Consider the following 19,824-nt stretch of genomic DNA (forward strand, 5'->3'; position numbering starts at 1 on the left):
TTCACCCTCATCCCTCTTTGGACTCCGGTAGGACTTCCTCTCTGAGCTACCTGTCATACACTTCCACCCACCGTCTTGTGTTTGCAGTTAGCTATTCAAATGTAGATCGTATGTATTCTCAACTCACTTAAGCAAAGGAAAAGACAGTCGCCATGGCCATGCGACTTCAGAAAATCTCTCTGAGCATCCACTTCCCCATTTGCAATTTGACAATAGGTAGCTACCATGCAGAGTAGTTGAAAGGATTAACTGAGCTACTGTAAAGGGACTCTCCCAGGGCCTGGTACAGGACAGGACTTTAATGATTGGTACTTGAGGCAGTGCTAAATAAAGGAAAGAAGGCCCAGCATTATCCGTCCCCATGCTCGTCAACATCTGCTATCCTCCCCAAAGTTCTCATCTGAAAATGAGGATTTAGTTCAATAAGCATTTTGGTTGAGTTCTCTCAGAAGCAGATGCTGAGACAAAGATGTAAATATGAAGATTTCTTTGGGAGATGACTCCAGGAAGTGAAGAAGGGGAGTGGGAAGGTTTGAGAAGTGAGCCCACTGACCCAGTCAAAGGAGGGGCTCAGAGACTCAGAGCGCAGTGAAGCACGAGAGCAGGTGTCTGATGGACAGGCACACTGGAGGCAGTTAGTCAGTTTATCTCCTCGTGTGAAAGTCCCTCCTCTGATTCCTCATTGGCTGTAACTACAGAGGTTACAGACTTTCCGGGATATCGTCGATGCCCATGTAAGGTAAAAAGTAGTCTGAGTGGAACAAATGTACATTTCTTGAGGTGACAGATTTTCAGTCTCTCCTTTGTTCTTTGGCACATGCTCATTGCAAAGCCCAGGAAAATAAGCCTGGGAAAGTGATAGGGGGAAAAACCAGGAAGTGAAGTGTCTAAGGGTTTGGGACTCCATTGTGTGTGTGTGTGTGTGTGTGTGTGTGTGTGTGTGTGTGTGTGTTGGGTGGGGGGGGGTGAGGGTTTGTACACATTTCCAATATGTTGTAAACCACTAGACAGCACAGCTTTTATTTGGTATTTCTGAAAATGAATCATCTCCCTTACTTCTCAGAGAAGGAGAGTTAGAGAAGGGAAGGAAGCCAGTGCAGTGTGTTAATGGGCAGCTGGGACGCTAACCTACTGAGAACCTCTGGGGGACTTTGTAGCTCAGAATTATCTCTGAGAGAGAGGGAGAGAGAGAGAGAGAGAGAGAGAGAGAGAGAGAGAGAGAGAGAGAGAAAGCTGGTGATTCCTGGCAGCTCACACTATGCTTAACTTCCCTACACTTCTGGCCTGTTTCTACCCATGGTTGAGTTTCGGCAGTGGAGAGAGCTCTGAGGCAGAGAAATCCAGAGAATTACAAGGTAGGTTTGCCAGATTTAGCAAATAAAAATACAGGATGCCCAGTCAAATTTCAATTTCAGATAAATAATTGAGAATGTTTTAGTCTGTGTTATGGGCTAACTTATGTGCCCCCAAAATTTGTATGTTGAAATCCTAACCCTTAGTACCTCAGATTGCAACAGTGTTTGGAGATAGAGCCTTTAAACAGGCAATTAAGAGAAAATGAGGTTACTAGAATGGGCCTCCTAATCTAATATGCTTGGTGTCTTATAAGAAGAGATTAGGATACAGGCAGGTATAGAGGGAAGACCCTGTGAGGACACCATAAGAAAACAGGCATCTGCAAGCCAAGGAGAGGATTCAGAAGAGACCCACTTTACTGACACTTTGATCTTGGACTTCTAGCCTCCAGAACTCTGAGAAAATAAATTTCTGTTGTTTAAGTCACCCAGTCTGTAGTACTTTGTTATGGTTGCCCCACTAAATGAATACAGTGTATGTGACAATATTGCATGGGACAAATTTATATTAAATAGCTTGTTGTTTATCTGAAATTCAAATTTAATTGAGTGCTCTAATTCAGGGGCTTAAGGAATAAGAACAGAGCACACAGTGTCTGCATTTATTGAGTATCCACCATGTGTTTGGAGTAGCATTTATTGTGGAAATAAAGAATTAATGAATAAGTCTCCATACTTTGTTTACCTCTCTCTCAGTGTTGTAATTAAGCTTGAATGAAGGATGTATATAGACCTGCTTCGAAGATTATAAAGTGCTACACAAATGATACAAAATTATTCATTTTTTTTTTTTTTACTAATTTCCTAACACTTCCAGAAGAGTATGTGGTACATAGTAGCTGTTCAACAAATATTTGCTAATCAAATGCAATTATTATTATCGGCAGTCAATAACTATTTACTGATTAATGTCATGAGATTAAGGCAAGGGTATTTTAATACCTTCCCAGAACCCAGGCATGCTTATTTTTGGAGACTCGCCTCAGACCATTCATAGTAAAGTACATATCTCACATAGTAATCAAGAGAATATATATAAATGTAAATAAGTATATGTACTGAATTTTTGAAATTTAAGAATTGTTTTATAATTTAGTTTTTGAAAAGACTTGTCTACAGGTAATTCTTTTCTTTTTAATTTTTAAGTGTTTTTTTAAAATTTATTTTTTAGAGAGAGAGAGACACACACAGAGTGAGTGGGGGAGGAGCAGGCAGAGGAGGAGACCCACAATCCAAAGCAGGCTCCAGGGACTTGAACCCATGAACCGGGGAATCATGACCTGAGCCGAAGTTGGACGATTAACTGACTGAGCCACCCAGGCGAGGCACCCCTACAGGTAACTCTTAAGATTAGACTGATTTCAGGCACCTGGGTGTCTCTGTCGGTCTGACTCCTGATTTTGGCTCAGGTCATGATTCAGTCCTGGGTTTGTGAGTTTGCATCCTGCGTAGGACTCCCTGCTGTCAGTGTGGAGCCTGCTTGGGATTCTCTCTCTCTCTCTCTCTCTCTCTCTCTCTCTCTCTCTCTCTCTCCCCCTCTCTCTCCCCCCCCCCCTCTCTGCTCCTCCCCCACTCGTGCACACACACATGTTCTCTCTCAAAAATAAATAAACTTTTTAAAATAATTTAAAAAGAGTCTCTCATGGTTTCTTTCCCTCCCCTCCCCCCCATATGTTCATCTATTTTTCTTTAAGTTTACCTATTTTTGAGAGAGACAGACAGTGTGAGCAGGGGAGGGGCAGAGAGAGAGAGAGGGAGAGAGAGAATACCAATGAGGTTCCACACTGTCAGCACAGAGCCCAATGCTGGGCTGGAACCCACAAAATTGTGAGATCATGACCTAAGCTGAAACCAAGAGTCAGAGGCTTAACCAACAGAGCCACCCAGTTGCCCTATCTGTTTTGTTTCTTAAATTCCACATATTAGTGAAATCATATGGCATTTGTCTTTCTCTGACTATTTCACTTAGCATAATACACTCTAGCTCCATCCATGTCTTTGCAAATGTCAAGATTTCATTCTTTTTGATTGCTGAGTAATACTCCATTGTATATATATACTACAACTTCTTTATCCATTCATCAGTCAATGGACATTAGGGCTCTCTCCATAGCTTGGCTATAGTTGATAATGCTGCTATAAACATTGGGGTTCATGTAGTCCTTCCAGTCTGTGTTTTTGTATCCTTTGGGTAAATACCTCATAGTACAACTGCTGGATCCTATGGTAGTTCTATTTTTAACTTTTTGAGGAACCTCCATACTGTTCTCCAGAGTGGCTGCACCAGTTTTCATTCCCACCAACAGTTCAAGAGGGTTGCTCTTTCTCCACATCCTCCCCAACACCTGTTGTTAAATTTAGCCATTCTGACATATGTGAGGTGGTATCTCATCATGGTTTTGATTCATATTTCCTGATGATGAGTGATGTTGAGGATCTTTTCATATGCCTGTTAGTCACCTGGATGCCTTCTTTGGAAAAGTATCTATTCATGTCTTCTGCCCATGTGTTAACTGGACTATTTGTTTTTTGGGTGTTGAGTTTGCTAAATTCTCTATAGATTTTGGATACTAGCCCTTTATCAGATATCTTATTAATATAACAATATCTCTCTTACCAATAGAAGTCACAGATGATTAATTTATTACAGTAGTTACAGATACCTCAAAATACCATTTATATCAATAAGGTAGTTATTAAATCTGCCACTAGTGCTATTTTCATTATTGAATGGATTCATGAGTACATATATTACAAATTAGTTTTTAAAAAAATATTTGAAAACATTTTATTTTAATTTTTAAACTATTTATTTATTTTTGGGAGAGTGCAAGCAGGGGAGTGGCAGAGAGAGGGGGACAGAGGATCTGATCTCTGCGCTGACAGGCTGTCACAACAGAGCCTAATGTGGAGCTTGAACTCACAAACCATGAGATCATGACCTGAGCCGAAGTCAGATGCTCAACTGACTGAGCCACCCCTGTGCCCCTGAAAATATTATTTTAAACTGTTGATTTCCCTTTTAATATATTTATTAAGATTATTTTGGGACGGGTCCCAGGAGCCTCACTGGACTTCCAAAGGGATCTATGGCACAAAAATTATAAAGATTCTGTTAGTACCTCATGAATAAAACAGCTTAGATGTGAGACTCAGGTGACTCTGGCCTCGTATTGCTTCTTTGTGTTTTTCTGGAAAATAGAAGGCACTTTGCAGGCTCAGAAGAGTATAATTACATGTAGATGCAAGAGAAAAGTCGAAGTATGTCTAAACTTTACTGGAAAAATTACTGGATGGAGAGTCAAAAGACTGGATTTAGTCCAGGCTAACTTTTCCTATCCTGCAACAGGTACATATATTCACTGAGTCAATCAACATTTATTGAGGGCTTTCTATGTGCCAAAGCCTGAATATGGGCTTTGAAGAGTTCAGTCCCTTCTGTCACTCATTAGCTGAGTGACCTTGAATAAGTTATTTTATCTCCCTAAGCCTTAGTGTTAATACTCTGTAAGAGGGTGAGACTGATCTTAATTCGATAGAGTTGTTGAAAGGATTAGATAAGAGATTGGATGTAAAGTCCTAAGAACACATAATAAACTATTATAGTTACTGTGAATCACCATTTTGTCTACAAGGTTTTGCATCAATGGTATTGTTAGCTGTTAAAGAAAGGCATATAAAATTGTCTTTGCTTTTAGGGGAAAAATATAAAAAACACGTCTTTTTTAAGAATGGAAATGAGCCTAATTAACTTGTTGTTAGCTAAAATTTGACAGCTCGGGAAAAATCTTATGACAAGTGCATCTTTCTATTTTGGTCTTTTGATGGTGCTTACTGTACTTGTGGCACAAAGCAGAAAAGAATCCTCTCAGGGCTGGTAAAATATTAGTTTACTTTGCCACTTATTAAAGATATTTTTCCCCTTAAATGCATTTGAAACAGTGTTCAGAAAATTTGAAAAGTCATAAAAAGGGAGATTATTGTGAAAAAATATGAATGTTAAAAATTGTGTCGGGGCGCCTGGGTGGCTCAGTCGGTTGAGTGACCGACTTTGGCTCAGGTCATGATCTCACAGTTTGTGAGTTCGAGCCCCGCGTGGGGCTCTGTGCTGACAGCTCCGAGCCTGGAGCCTGCTTCCGATTCTGGGCCTCCCTCTCTCTCTGCCCCTCCCCCTCTCATGCTCTGTCTCTCTCTGTCTCAGAAATAAATAAACATAAAAAAAAATTAAAACAAAATTGTGTCAATTTATGTCAGTGACTCATCAGTAACCATTATTACGGTATATTATTTTAGAAACTATAAGGACATCTATCCACAATTATGATTTAAGAGAGCCATACCACATTCTTTTCCCCAATACTTTATTTTCTAAAAGCTAAACACTAGGCATTCTCTATTTTGGTTTGTAATTTTGGCCATTTACACACATACACCACCAGGTGGCGCTGTAGTTCCACAATGGAAACAAACAGGCCTAGGGTCTGTGAAGAATTCTCAGAGGTCTTAGTTAACTATAGTATTTCCGTTTTTTGAAGCACAGAGAGGTGGAGACAAATATTTAAAAGGAAAAAAAAAAGATCTTGCTGAAAATAAAGAATTTTAAATTCACTATGATTTAAAAATTGGTATTCAGCAGAAAAGATGTTCTCTGAGAACATTGTTATAGTTACTTTTAGAAAAATTGCATCGACCCAGTCCTGATAAACTATTTTCCTGATGGAAAAATAAATTCTAAAACGCTGTTAAAAATTTTGTTTCCTATGTTCTTTAGTTATTGATGGATGAAACTATATTTTAAGATGTTAAGATGAGGTATTTTTAAAAATTATATCAGTATCTTTGATATTAATCAAGCTTTAGAAAATATATGAACATTTCAACTTGAAAACAACTTTTTTTTGGGGGGGAGGTAGAGCTCTTTTTTCTTTTCTGTGCTTGTTTTTCCCAAACGTCAATATTTATGAGTCAGGGTTGTGGGAAATGTTACCTAGGGCTACTGGGGCCAGAGTTTGCCCTCTTCCATCCCGGGGGAGTTGAGTGTGAGTGCCAGAGGGCAATGTTTGGCTGGAAGGACCCAACCCTTCTTTCTCTGTACCCTGTGGTATGTCCTTTGAAGTGAAAGAAAATTTTGTACTCAGCTCAGCTTCATAAGATGTCAATTTAAGATGAGCAATGCACACAAGTTTCTGAATATCCTTTTAAGCATGAAGCCAGACAGAGGCTTATAGAAAACAAACCAAAAACACCAGCATTGGGCAAGTAATTTTGAGATTTTGAGAACTCCTCAGATAAAATATTCACCAGGCTAAATTTCTGAATAAGACAATTTTTCTTTCTTTCTTTCTCTCTTTCTTCCTTCCTTCCTTCCTTCCTTCCTTCCTTCCTTCCTTCCTTCCTTCCTTCCTTCCTTTAGCATATCACTGTCAAAACATCAGCCACTTCAGGTTTAACCCCTTCTAGGAGCTTGGTAGTTAGTGTTAGTTTGGGTGATGAATGGTAAAGACAGATGACAATGAGCATGAAACCCTGCAGAAATAAGGTAAGACCCTCACAAAATATTAGTAAATTATGGAGCTTACATTTATTTTGGAAATGGATTGTTATCCATCAGGGTAATTACAAAAATTTATTACTCAAACCAGGTGCTTTATTTTAGTTTCTTTCCTTTCAAATTGTCAGTCAATAGGGGTTGAACAAGAAAATAAAAGGCAAAAAGGAACAAACTATATGAGGCAAAATAAACTGGGAGATAAGCTAGAAAATCGAGGCCATTGACAATAACAACAACAAATCAGAAACACTCTTAAAAGAGTCACCAGTAAAATATGTCTCTAAGGTCAAATGAAACATCCTGATGTTGATTCTCAATTTCCTTTTACATTTTATTTGAAGGATCTGCTCTTTATCCTTTTCATAAGTTAAATGTTTAACCTATTACCCCTATAGATGATTAAGGCTGCTAGTGTTTTTGAACTAAGGATCATGATTTTTTTTCCTTTGCTTTATTTGCTTCATTTGCTTCAACAATTCTTTATTTAGCTTGCTTTGTTTTTGTATGTCCCACCCAAACACTTAACTGGTTCAAGCACTTAACTGGTTTCCAAAGGCTCCTTGTATAAATAACATGATAAAAATTCATAGAACATTTTATTTTCCCAGATTAGGAGGTAATTGCGCTATTTCAGTTTGCAGAAAAGTATGACAAAAGAATTATTGAGATTAGTGAGAAAAAGATGATGGGGAATGATAACATCAGTTTTTGGGGGGGTGGGGGGAAATGGCTGTGACCTTTGACTTCTTTCTCTGACCATGGTCAGCTAATTCTGAGTGTGTTTTTCCCACTTGCCAGTGATGTGCCAGTGTTCTGCTGTTTAAATTCCCTAAGACTTGGTTTCTTTATCTATAAATCTGGATAAAAGTATTTAGCTCAGAGATGTGGAGAGGATTAAATTCGTAACATGTTCAATCCTTGTGTATAATAGGTGCCCGGCGTGCAATAATTTCCCTTTTCCTTTCATCATCAATAAGAATACAAAAATAGGGGTGCCTGGGTGGCTCAGTCGTTAAGCGCGGACTTCGGCTCAGGTCATGATCTCGCGGTCCGTGAGTTCGAGCCCCGCATCGGGCACTGTGCTGACAGCTCAGAGCCTGGAGCCTGTTTCCGATTCTGTGTCTCCCTCTCTCTCTGACCCTCCCCCGTTCATGCTCTGTCTCTCTCTGTCTCAAAAATAAATAAACGTTAAAAAAAATAAAAAAAAAAAGAATAAAAAAATAAAACACAGGTTTATTTATATTAAATATCTCTATGTGGGTGAAATACAAAACTTGTTTAAATCGATTTGTACAGTGCCTGACATTCTGATATATGCTGTTCTTGCAACCCAGTCACAAACAAACATGCTTAATGAAATTAGCTTTGGAAACAAGGCTTTGAAACCAAAAGTATAAATTCTAGAGGGTAGAACTAACTTTTAATATTTTGTTAATATTCATATGTACATTCAATATGTTTATTGGTTGCACAGAGTGTATCTATTGACTTCCAGATTGTATATCCATATGAACGTTTTGGTTTGGAAGATATCTAAAGCATGGTTCAATGAAGGTATTTCAGGTTTTGTATTTTGTTCACTGCAAAGATTGAATTGTTAAATTATATCCTGTAGTAAGCTGAAAAACAGCCAACTCTCTTATCCAGTCACCAATAATATGGTGTTTCTGTGAAAATGAAACAAGGCTAGCCTATTTTTCTTAAAAATAAAACCCTCCAGGGCACCTGGGTGGCTCAGTCAGCTAAGCATCCGGCTTTGGCTTATGATCGTGATCTTGCTGTTTATGAGTTCGAACCCCTCATTGGGCTGTCTGCTGTCAGTGCAGAGCCTGGTTCAGATCTTCTGTCTCTCTCTCTGTCTGCCCCTCCGGTTTGCAATCTCTCTCTCTTAAAATAAATAAACATTAAAAGAATAATAATAAAACCCTCCATATATTCAATTGAAAGTCCTCCTTTTCAGTGGAGTTGCTTTGGAGGTCTAGACACTTCTTTCACCATACTGCTATCATTCTATTGTTTGATGAACGCTTTTTCAAATTACTGTTGAAAATAATGTAAGGAATCATATTAAAGAAAAAGCTAGTCTTCTATTTTAGTCACTTTTTATTTAGGCTAAAGCAGTTTATTCAGTCAATTGCCATCTGCCTTATTGAGTGACTTGGTTTTTTCTGGAAATGAAACTTATACTGATGAGAAAAAGATTTTTTTTTTTTTTAACCATTGGGGACATTCAAAGTAATCCCCTCAGTGAGTGAAGGAAAGCAGTTCCTAACTGGAGTTCTAAAATCATTTTAAACAATAACAATATCCTTGGAATGTTGCTACCTATTTGAAGGGCACATATTTATTTTTGTGGATAAATTCAGGTATATTTGTGAAAATCCAGTAACCTGGCCTTGTCGTCATGTCTTTTGAATTAAAAAAAATTTTTAAGTATATTTATTTATTTTAAGGGGAGGGGGTGAAGGGCAGAGAGAGAGAGAGAGAGAGAGGAGAGAGAGAGACAGAGAGAGAGAATCCCAAGTAGGCTCCACACTATCAGCTCAGAGCCTGATACAGGACTCGAACTCACAACATCATGACCTGAACTGAAATCAAGAGTCAGACACTTAAGCAATTGAGCCACCCAGGTGCCCAGGTAGTCATATCTTTTTATTTATTTATTTATTTTTTTTAACTTTTTAAAAAATGTTTATTCATTTTTGAGAGGAAGAGAGAAAGACAGAGGGACAGATCATGATTGGAGGAGGGACAGAGAGAGGGAGACACTGAACTCTAACCAGGCTCTAGCTCCATGCTATCAGCACAAAGCCTGACACAGGGCTTGAACCCATGAACCGCGAGATCACGACTTTAGCCAAAGTCAGATGCTTAACCGACTAAATATCTATGTTGTAACACAGGGATCATTTTAGGCGGACGGACCCCATAAAAAAAGAAATGATGTTATTTAAAAAGGAATTGTGAACTTTTAACCAGGGTTCAATCTGTTCAGTTACAAACCTCAGAAACTACTGAAAAGGAGAAAACTAGAAAAGCTTTCATGCTCAGACTAGGCCTACATCTTCCTTTATCCTCACATGGTTTAGTGAGCTACTGAAGCTTGTGTATATGATTAAATCTAAGCTAGACATCATGAAATAAGATTATAAAGACTATGTGGTCCATATTTTGAAATAGAAGCAGGAAAACAACATGAACTGATTTGAAGATGAATCTAGACTTTGATCTTGGCAAAAATATAAGTAGTAACAGGGTAGAAATCAGGACTAAAAATATTGGTAGCCTCTTTGTGTCTGGTTATTAATAAAAATAGGAGATGAGTAAAAAGGAAGAACTGAGAAAGTAAAGATGCTGCTTAGGTACGTTGGTTAGGCCAAATAAAGCTGTGAAAGCTCGCAGCACATAAAATCTGTGACACAGGCTGAAACCCGCAAGTGGGGCCTCCAGGGCTTAGGGTTTTAGAACAACTCCTGCGGCCCAGGGCCTTCTGGCATGCCATTCTCAGACCCTTTAGACTGGGGGGTTGCCAAACGGCTCGTTTCCCATCAAACTTAGCAGACTCGTAGTCTGGGCTGGCCATCTGCACAGCACATTCCCAGTAAAGCTGTGTATCCTTTCAAATCACCCACATTGTAGAAATCAGTATCTCAGCAAACCTGGGATCCTTTGATAGTTCAGTAGCTGTGCTGTGTGAACTGTGAATGCAGTCTCTTTCACTCACATTTGATTTAAAATGTTCTTTTTTTGGAAATGATTTTTGGAATTCAAGTGATGTCCATTTTTTTATATAAATGCTTTCTTTTTAAATAAAGCCCGTGAATAATTTACTTTGCAGCCAGAGATGTGCTTGCTTTTATTTTCATCAAGACCTCAAGTGTCAGTGGGCAAACATCCTTTTATCCCCCAGGGCTGTATGACCTTCTGACTCCCATGGTTTTGCCAGGTCACTGGGAGAGAAGGAAGGCCTCTCTGATGGGGGTGAAATGAGCCCTCTGAGGTGTCCTCACATTCTGCACACTGGCCTGATGCTAGCTTGTGTTTGGCTGCTTCAAACCTCCATGGAAAGAAAGAATAACATAATGTCTGGGGCAATGTCTGGGGGAGATGGGTCACAGATGAGTTCCCTAAACCTTGGTAAAATAATTAAATAGAAAGTTGATGTGTTTTTAAAGATACCTCAAAATGTTTATATCACAAAATATATTCTATTTTCCAATTTCACCTTCTAACATTCTTCCTTAGCTAAGTGAAGGAAAGCCCGCAGAAAGCCACATGGTGTAAAATTCCATGTATATGAAATACCCAAGAATAGGCAAGTGCGTAGAGACAGAGAGCAGATTAGTGGTTGCCTGGGGCTGGGGGGCTGGGGAGTAGGGAGTGACTATTTACTTATTGGGTATGGGGTTTACTTTTGGGGTGTTGCAAAAGTTCTGGAAATAGTGGTGATGGCTGTGCAACATTGGGAAGGTACTTAATCTCACTAAATTGTACATTTTAAGATGGTTAAAATGGTGGGGTGCCTGGGTGACTCAGTTAAGCATCTGACTTAGACTCAGGTCATGATCTCACGGTTTGTCAATTGGAGCCCGTGTCAGGCTCTGTACTGACAGCTTAGAGCCTGGAGCCTGCTTCAGATTCTGTGTCTCCCTCTCTCTCTGCCCCTCCTCGGCCCATGCTGTTTTTCTTTCTCTCAAAAATAAATAAACATGAAAAAAATATTAAGATGGTTAAAATGGTAAATTTTATGCTATATGCATTTTACCACAATACAATAGGAATTTTTTTCTTCCTTAAGGAGAAGTTAAATGCAATAGACAGTATAATTGTTAAATCATTTGCACTCATCAATAGCTTAGTAGTAATTTTTAGGGCAATCAAGCAGTATCTTAGGAAGAATCTGATTATTGGACAAAACCAGAAAATTGTGATAAACAGGTAAAGCTAGAGTTAAACGTGTGAAGAAAAGAAGAGAAAGCAGGTCAAGGTGGATTGACTTGGTGTGATGCTTAACTTTATGTGTCCACTTGACTGGGCCCCAAGATGCCCAGATATTTGGTTTAACATTATACCCAGGCATGTCTGTGAGGATGTTTATGAATGAGGTTAACATTTGAATCAGTAGACTGAGTAAACAGATTGTCCTCCGTTTTTTGAGTGAGCCTCATCCAATCTGTCAAAGGCCGGAATAGCATAAAAAGGCTGAGTAAGAAAGAATTCTCTTTCTCTGCTTCTCTTTTAGGTGGGACATCAGTCTTCTCTAGCCTTTGGACTTGGACTCAGAATGGAACTTACACGTTTGGTTCTCTTGGGTCTCCAACTTGCCAACAGTAGATCTTGGAACTTCTCAGCCTCCAAATAGCTAAAAACTTGGAAGATACTTTGACACTGGGTAATGGGAAGAGGCTGGAAGAGTTTTGAGGTGCATGCTAGAAATATGGACATTAGGGGCGATTCTGGGAAGTCTCAGACTAAAATGAGGAACATGTTATTAGAATATAGAGGGAAGGTGATCTTTGTCATCAAGTGGCAAAGGATTTGGCTGAACTGTGTTCTAGTGTTTGTGGAAGGTAGAACTTGTTGAGGGATGAAATTAGATATTTAACTGAGGAGATTTCTAAGTGAAGTGTTGAAGGAGTGGCTTGATTCCCACGACTGAAGAATGAGAGAACAGAGAGAGGAAAGAAGAGTAAAATGAGAGAAGAGATGGATGAATTGCAGAAGGAATTGTTACATAGAAAGGAACCAGACTCGGGAATTTGGATAATTCTCACTTGTCCATATTGCAAAAAATGATAAAGCATGTTCTAAAGAGAACACCAAGCTCATAAATGCACTATCACTCAATAAAGTTATGGGATTGTAGAAGAAACACTGCCAGTTTGAACTGAAGGGTCAGAGCTGGGACAAAATGAAGAAAGTCAGCCAGACTTCTTGGATTCTAGAAGATAAGACCATAGGCCTGTTTGGCTGTGAATGTGTGTTTTTGTTCAAAGAAAGAAAGGAATGACCCAGAAGGAGATCAAGAGATTGTGAGGACTGCCATGTTCACCAGTGGTCCTGAGACAGGCTGTCTCTTCCTCAGTTTCAAAGGGTAAGGCTGCCTGTCTTGTGGACCAGGAAGATCCCACCCACGTCTCAGGAGTACAGCTGCCCTGTGGAACCTTAGGAGCCCCACCAAACCCCAAACACTGGGGGTACATTAGGGGTGCAACTCCTATCTAGTAAAGCCTTGGAAGTGCGGCTGCTGCCCTAGTTCTGAAGGCAGAACATCAAAACAAAGAGGATTTCTCAAGTCTTAAGATCTGATGGAATTTGTCTTGCTAGGCTTTGGAGTTGCTTAGGACCCACCACCCTTTCCTTCTTTCTTCTTTCTTCTTCTTGGAATAGGAGTGTCTATTTTATGCCTGTCCCACCATTGTACTTAGGAAGCATATCACTTGTCTGGTTTCACAGGTTCACAGCTAGAAAGGAATTTTGTCTCAAGATGAATCATCTCTCAAGTTTTACCCATATCTGATTGAGATGATTTTTTTTTTGAGAGAGAGAGAGAGTACAAGTGAGGGAAGGGCAGAGGGAGAGGAAGGGACAGAATCCCAAGCAGGCTCCATTCTCAGCACGGAGCCCATTGCAGGGCTTGATCTCACAACCATGAGATCATGACCTGAGCTGAAATCAAGAGTTAGACGCTTAACTGATTGAGCCACCTAGGAGCCCCCAACTGAGATGATATTTATTTATGTATGTATGTGTGTATGTATGTATGTATGTATGTATGTATGTTTATTTATTTTAGAGAGACAGAGTGCAAGCAGGGGAGGGACAGAGAGAGAGGAAGACACAGAATCTGAAGCTGGCTCCAGGCTCTGAGCTGTCAGCATAGAGCCTGATGCCGGGCTCAAACTCACGAATCATGATATCATGATCTGAGCTGAAGTCAGATGCTCACCTGACTGAGCCATGTAGGTGCCTTGATATAATATTTAAATGAGACTTTGGACCTTAGACTTTGGAGCTGATGCTAGAATGAGTTAAGACTTATGGGGCCATTGAGATGGAATGAATGTGTTTTGCATGCGAAAAGGACATGACTTTTGAGGGACTAGGGGTGGAATGTAATGCACTATATATTTGTGTGTCCCCTGATTCATATGTTGAAGCCTTAACCTCCAGTGTGATGGTATTTGGAGTTGTGGCCATTGAGAGGCATGTAGGTTAGATGAAGTCATAAGGGTGGGGAATTTATGATAAGATTAGTGCCTTTATAAAAAGGAGAAGGAGATCTCCTCTTTCTCTCTCTGATGAGCACAGTGGAAAGGCCATGTGAAGATGTAGCTCATGGCAGCTGTCTGAAACTCAAGGAGAGAGGGCTCTCACCATGCATTTACCCCGTTGGCACCTTGATTGTGGTTGCCAGCCTCCAGACTGTGACATTAAGTTCCTGTTAAGCCATCCAGTCTATGTATTTTGTTATGGCAGCTTGAGCTGACTGAGATACCTGGTTGCCTCAGTGAGGAAGGAACAGAATGAGAACGAAGGTAGGTATGAGATGGGAGCATGTTGAAGGCAAAACTACTATCTTGAGTCTCTTAAGAGCTAGTTGTGCCTTGGAGCATGGAGATTTTAGATTCAGGCAACCATGTGAGTTTATCAAGATGGCAGTCCCTCTTTCCAGTTCTCCTCATCATAAGTTGACCAGGCATGGGAGGGATGCCCTTGCAGAGAGTCTGGTGCTAGTCATTAAACATGGCAACTGAAGGATTACCTGTTCATATTATCTCCCAGGAGACCAAAAATCAATCAAGTGCATATGTATTTGAAATTCCTTGACAGAAAACAATCATGTTCTTAGATCCAAATTCTTGGGTTGTTAGTGTACCATAAAGTATTTGGAGTTACTGCAACTATGCATGTTTACTTCTACTGACAATTGCTCCATTTGTTCTTGATGCTGGAGGGTGAGGTGCGGGGAGAGAAAGACGATCACACGTTTGCATAGAGAAAAAAATTCCAACTACACATCTATTTTCCATAGACATACTTTCCAGCAAATGTTTAGGGTCGAATGTTGTATTTGTCTCTGGGAAATGCTATTGATTTGAACGAGTACCTCAAAGGGGAAGTTTCAGACATCACGTCACCATGTTTTGTTGAATTATAAACTAACAAGATAGCAGATCTGACAGAGATTTCCTTTTGTGAGCTCCCTGACAGTACAGGTGGCAGTTTGGCCCTTGTATTCTAGCTCTCCCTTATCTTTGCAGGCTTGCCCTCTCCTAATGCTCTCTGCCTCCCCCTCCTGACCCTCCACAGCCCCCTTACTGCAGCCATATCGAACGACTTACTCCCCATGCTCAGAACACTGGGGTCCTTTGAAGGGCCCATGCTTTGCACATGGATTTCCTTGGCCTAGAAGTTCTTCCTGCCTTTTTGTTTGGCACAATTCCTTCAACCTGCAAATACCCCATGACATTTTATGAGCCATAAGAAAGCTTAGAAATAACATCACACTGGCCAGAAGTTGCTGTTAGAAACAAATCTTTGGAGAATCTAATTTGGCTTTCTTCCTGGATCTTTTCTTTAGATAGAAAAGATACCATTTCAGTTTTTAAGTGAACTTGGCAGAAAAACACACATGAAAGCATTTTGTAACAGCAGATTCCCTGAGGATGACTGACCTCAAGGACTCTTGGTCTATTGTGTGAAGCACAGGCAAAGAGTCAGGAACTTCTGAGTTCTGCTGCGCAGACCTGAGCAGTTGTCTATGTAAGCTACAGTGTGATCCTCAGGATGTGCATTTCCTGCCCCAGCTGGGGAAGCCTGAGTGTGATGCTGGCAAGGGAAACAGAGAAGAGAAAAGAACGCCCATCACTTGTGCTATTATTATCTACCCCTGGGTGAAACTGAGTAGTGAGATCAAAGTGCTTTGTTTGTTCAACTAGTTTATTTTTTAGTGAAGTGCTTGTTTGTTTTGTTTTGAGGTAGTTCTTTTGGAGGGATTAATGGCAAAGCAGAGTGGAAATTCCTTGTTTCTTCCATGTAATCCTATAATAACTACAAGTTTGTTATTGTCTTTTGGTTCCCATAAAGAGGTTTGTATTCGTGTGTGTGTGTGTGTGTGTGTGTGTGTGTGTGTGTGTGTGTGTTTATCGGGATGTGGGAAGACAGGAAGCTGAATATCGAGGAATCGAACCTTGGGAAATTAAGAGAAGGAAAATAGGCCCTGCTGTGGCAGAGAGGAAATAAAGGGAACCAAATACAGCAGGTCCTGGGGAAAAGGACAAAAAACTCACAAAAGATAGTGGGGAGAACACCTAAGGGCATGTAACATAGTCAATCATAAGAAGTCAGAGCTGAGTTGGATCTTGAAGAATATTGAATTCATCCTCTTTATCTCAAAGATGAAGGACCTAAAGTCCAGGGAAGCTGTGTGAATTAACTCACTGGTTAAGGTGAGAGCTAAGACCAGCATCTGGGTCTCCAGTCTCATGAAGTGCATGCCTGTGTGTGGTTGGTGAAGGTCAGAGAGAGAGAGTGCTCCAAGCCAAAGACAGGACAGTGATGTGATTTTCCTATTCATTATTGTTAAAGAATATTTCCAAGTGGCAAAATCCTGCCTCTGATACAAATATAAAATGAACATGCATCATGGATTTTATTTAACTTATTGGTTTATTTTTTTATTTTTAAAATGTTTATTTATTTTTGAGAGAGAGATAGAGACAGAGTGCCTAGAGGGGGAGGGGCAGAGAGAGAGAAGGAGAAACAGAATCCTAAGCAGGCTCCAGGCTCTGGGCTGTCAGCACAGAGCCCGACGTGGGGCTCGAACTCACCAACAGCTAGATCATGACCTGAGCTGAAGCTGGATGCTTAACTGACTGAACCACTCAGGCCCCCATAACTTAATAATTGTTAAGGGCACCAGTAAGATGTTACTGGTTGAAAAACTCTAAGGTACCATACACATATCGGCAGATAAAAAATAATGAAATGAATTGACAAATAAATATGATATGGCATAGATTTTCACTCATTAAGTACTGGGGGAACTTGATGAGAAGTTATAACTGGTTGAAAGGTGAATTCAAAGTACCACACAATTATATAAGAAAGTGGGAATGCATTCTTTCTGACACAACTGATTTGTATTTGTATGGAGAAGAATCTTTGGTATTATTTCCAGCTTTCTACAAATTACTGAGTTGTAAAATAGCTCAAAAATGATAAAAGGCAGAGATAGCTGGGAAGAGTACATTAAAGAGGACACTCAAGGGGCACCTGGGTGGTTCAGTCAATTAAGTGTCAGACCCTTGATTTTGGCTCAGGTCATGATCTCACAATTCGTGAGCTCTGTGGTGATGGTGCAGAACCTGCTTGGGATTCTCTTCTCCCTCTCTCTTTTTGCCCCTCCCTGCTCATGCTCTCTCTCTCTCTCTCTCTCTCTCTCTCTCTCAAGATAAACAAAGAAACAAACATTTTAAAGAGTACACTCAATAATCTTTTTTTTTTTTTTCCATTCCAAAGTCTTGCAACAGTTATTCCCAACAAGAATACATCATTGGAACTAAGGGAGATGTTCCCTCACCTCTTTTGTCTTGCAACATCATTAGCAGCGATAAAACCAGGCTGAGAAAAGGGGAGGCATCAAGCAATACAACCAAGGTCCTGCTGTAGGCACCTCTGGTCAGAGTGCTACTCCTGCCACTGCCTCTGCTGGACACTGCTGCTTGTCTAGATTTGCTAGACACCCCATCTGGCTGTGTAACCCTGCCTTTTTGGACTACACCCTCAAGGTTCAAAGTCTGGGTGTAGGCATCAAGTTGACCCAGGCCCCATGCTCTCCCTCCAACTGCTGTGGGCTAGGGAGAAGGAACTGTCTGGACATTTGGTTTCATTATGGCAAGCCAAGATTCACACATTGGGGATTTCCCTCCAAGTAGGAAGGATATGTGATATGTTGGGTAGTAAAAAAAAAAGGCAAATATTTACCGAAAATACTATGCTAGGGATACACAAAACAATTGGAGAATATTGAAGATTTTTCTGGAGAAACAATGTAATAAAGTGGAAAGAGTCAAAGCTTTTCACCCAGGTGGATATACCTAGGTCTATGCCAGCCTCCATCATCTACTAGCTAAGTTGTGGGAAAGTTACAAACTACTCTGAGCCCCAGTTATCTCACTTAGACACTATTACTATCATGTCACTATTACTATCATTATTTTTACGACCTTCTCTTCTACTGCGTTTGCCTTGCTAAAAACTCAGCCCCAGCCCCACTGATTTTCTTGTTGTTCTTTGAACATGCAAACATCCATCTGCTTTAGGCCATTTGCACTTACTGATTCCAATGCCTGAAAAATGTCCCCCATATGACTTGTTCCCTCACTTCCTTCATTCAGCTCTATTATCAAATGTTACCTTGGTTTTGGTAATGTCTTCTCTGACAACCCTACCAAAAATTATGATCCCTTCCAGTTGTACTGCCTCTGTCTCCTCCCTGCTTTATTTTTCTCCATAACATTTGTTACTTGTCTATCTTCCTTCTCTAAACTGTAAGATCCATAAGAGCAGGAAATCAAGTCTATTTTTACAAAGCTGTATCCCTAGCACCCTGAATAATATCTGGCACATAAAAAGTTCTCGATAATATCTGTTGGATGAATAATTGATTGCCAAGTGTCTGGAGTACAGTAGGCACCAAATAAATGCTAGTTATTGCTATTTTTTTTTTTTTTATCAGACTCTTCTTTCTCTTCCCATTTTCTGGCCAATCACTTCTAGCCTAACTTATTTTCCCAGAGAACTTCTGATCTAGTAATAAAATTTTACCAGTCCAGGAACTTAATCTCCATATTTCTCAGATGATCAACATAAGACAACTGGAATAGTACAATATTCATTTTAGCAATGACTTTTGGGAGTTCATGTTTATTCTACTCCTTTGTTTTTTAATGTATATGAACTATGGTGATGGCACCAAATGATTTATGTTGACATCTGGGCAAAAGCTCATAAAATTTCCTTGAATGTGCATTTTGAGATACCTGAGAAACACAACATCTGAACATTAGGAAAGGTACTGTATTAGGATTCTTCAGGGGATTAGAACCAATAAGGTATTCATTTATTCATTGATTAGTTTATTTATTATTGGAAATTGACTACATGATCATAAAGACTGGAAAGTCCTAAGATTTGCAGGATAAACTGACAAGCTAGAGACTCAGGAAAGCCAATAGTTTAGTTCTAGTGTGAGTCTATATGCCAGAGAACCAGCAGATTCATTGGTATGGTTCTAATCTGAAGGCTAGCATATTGGAGACACAGGAAAGCTGATATTTCAGTTTGAGTTCAAAGGCAGGAAAAAAAATTGATATCTCAGTTTGAACTGTCAGGAAGGAATTCTTCTCTTACTTGGGTGAAGGTTAGTATTTCGTTTTATTGAGATCTTCAACTAATTAGATGGGGCCCACCCACACTAGGGAGGATAATCTGCTTCTTTCAAGTATGTCAATTTAAATGTTAATCTCACCTAAAACTCTCTCACTGAAATACCCAGAATAATGTTTAACCAAATAGCTGGTCACCCTGTGGCCCAGTCAAGCTGACATATAAAATTAACCATAGTTACTCTATCTTTTGTATATGTCATTAATTCTTTAATGTCATTGTATAGTGTTATAAAGAAACAGTGGGCAACAACAATATCTTGAGTAAAAACAGGTGTAGGTCAGCAACCTTGTATAGGTCAATCCCATTTAGTGTTTGTGTGAGCCTCTTAATGTTGAACTTGGCATAGAGAGACCATGAGCAAAATACAAGTAAGATTGCAGTAAGTTCCATGGGGGCCTGCATTCTAATCATTAACTAGGGAACCGATCTTTAGCAATTTATTTAACTTTTTGGAATTTGCTT

The 19,824-nt window shown here is 39.8% G+C and overlaps 1 long non-coding RNA gene across 1 annotated transcript in view; it reads left to right on the plus strand.

Annotated features, from left to right (window-relative positions):
- The window catches only part of LOC109250090 (uncharacterized), a 43,935-nt gene extending 25,305 nt beyond the window's left edge, over window positions 1–18,630 (plus strand). The window contains exon 3 of the long non-coding RNA XR_002072877.2: window positions 12,149–18,630. This is a non-coding gene — a long non-coding RNA (uncharacterized LOC109250090). The remainder of the gene's footprint in view (window positions 1–12,148) is intronic.
- Window positions 18,631–19,824: the final 1,194 nt, after the last annotated feature.

This window comes from Panthera pardus, unplaced genomic scaffold (genome assembly GCF_024362965.1).
Source record: "Panthera pardus isolate Hobbes unplaced genomic scaffold, ASM2436296v1 HiC_scaffold_13, whole genome shotgun sequence".
NCBI lineage: Eukaryota > Metazoa > Chordata > Mammalia > Carnivora > Felidae > Panthera > Panthera pardus.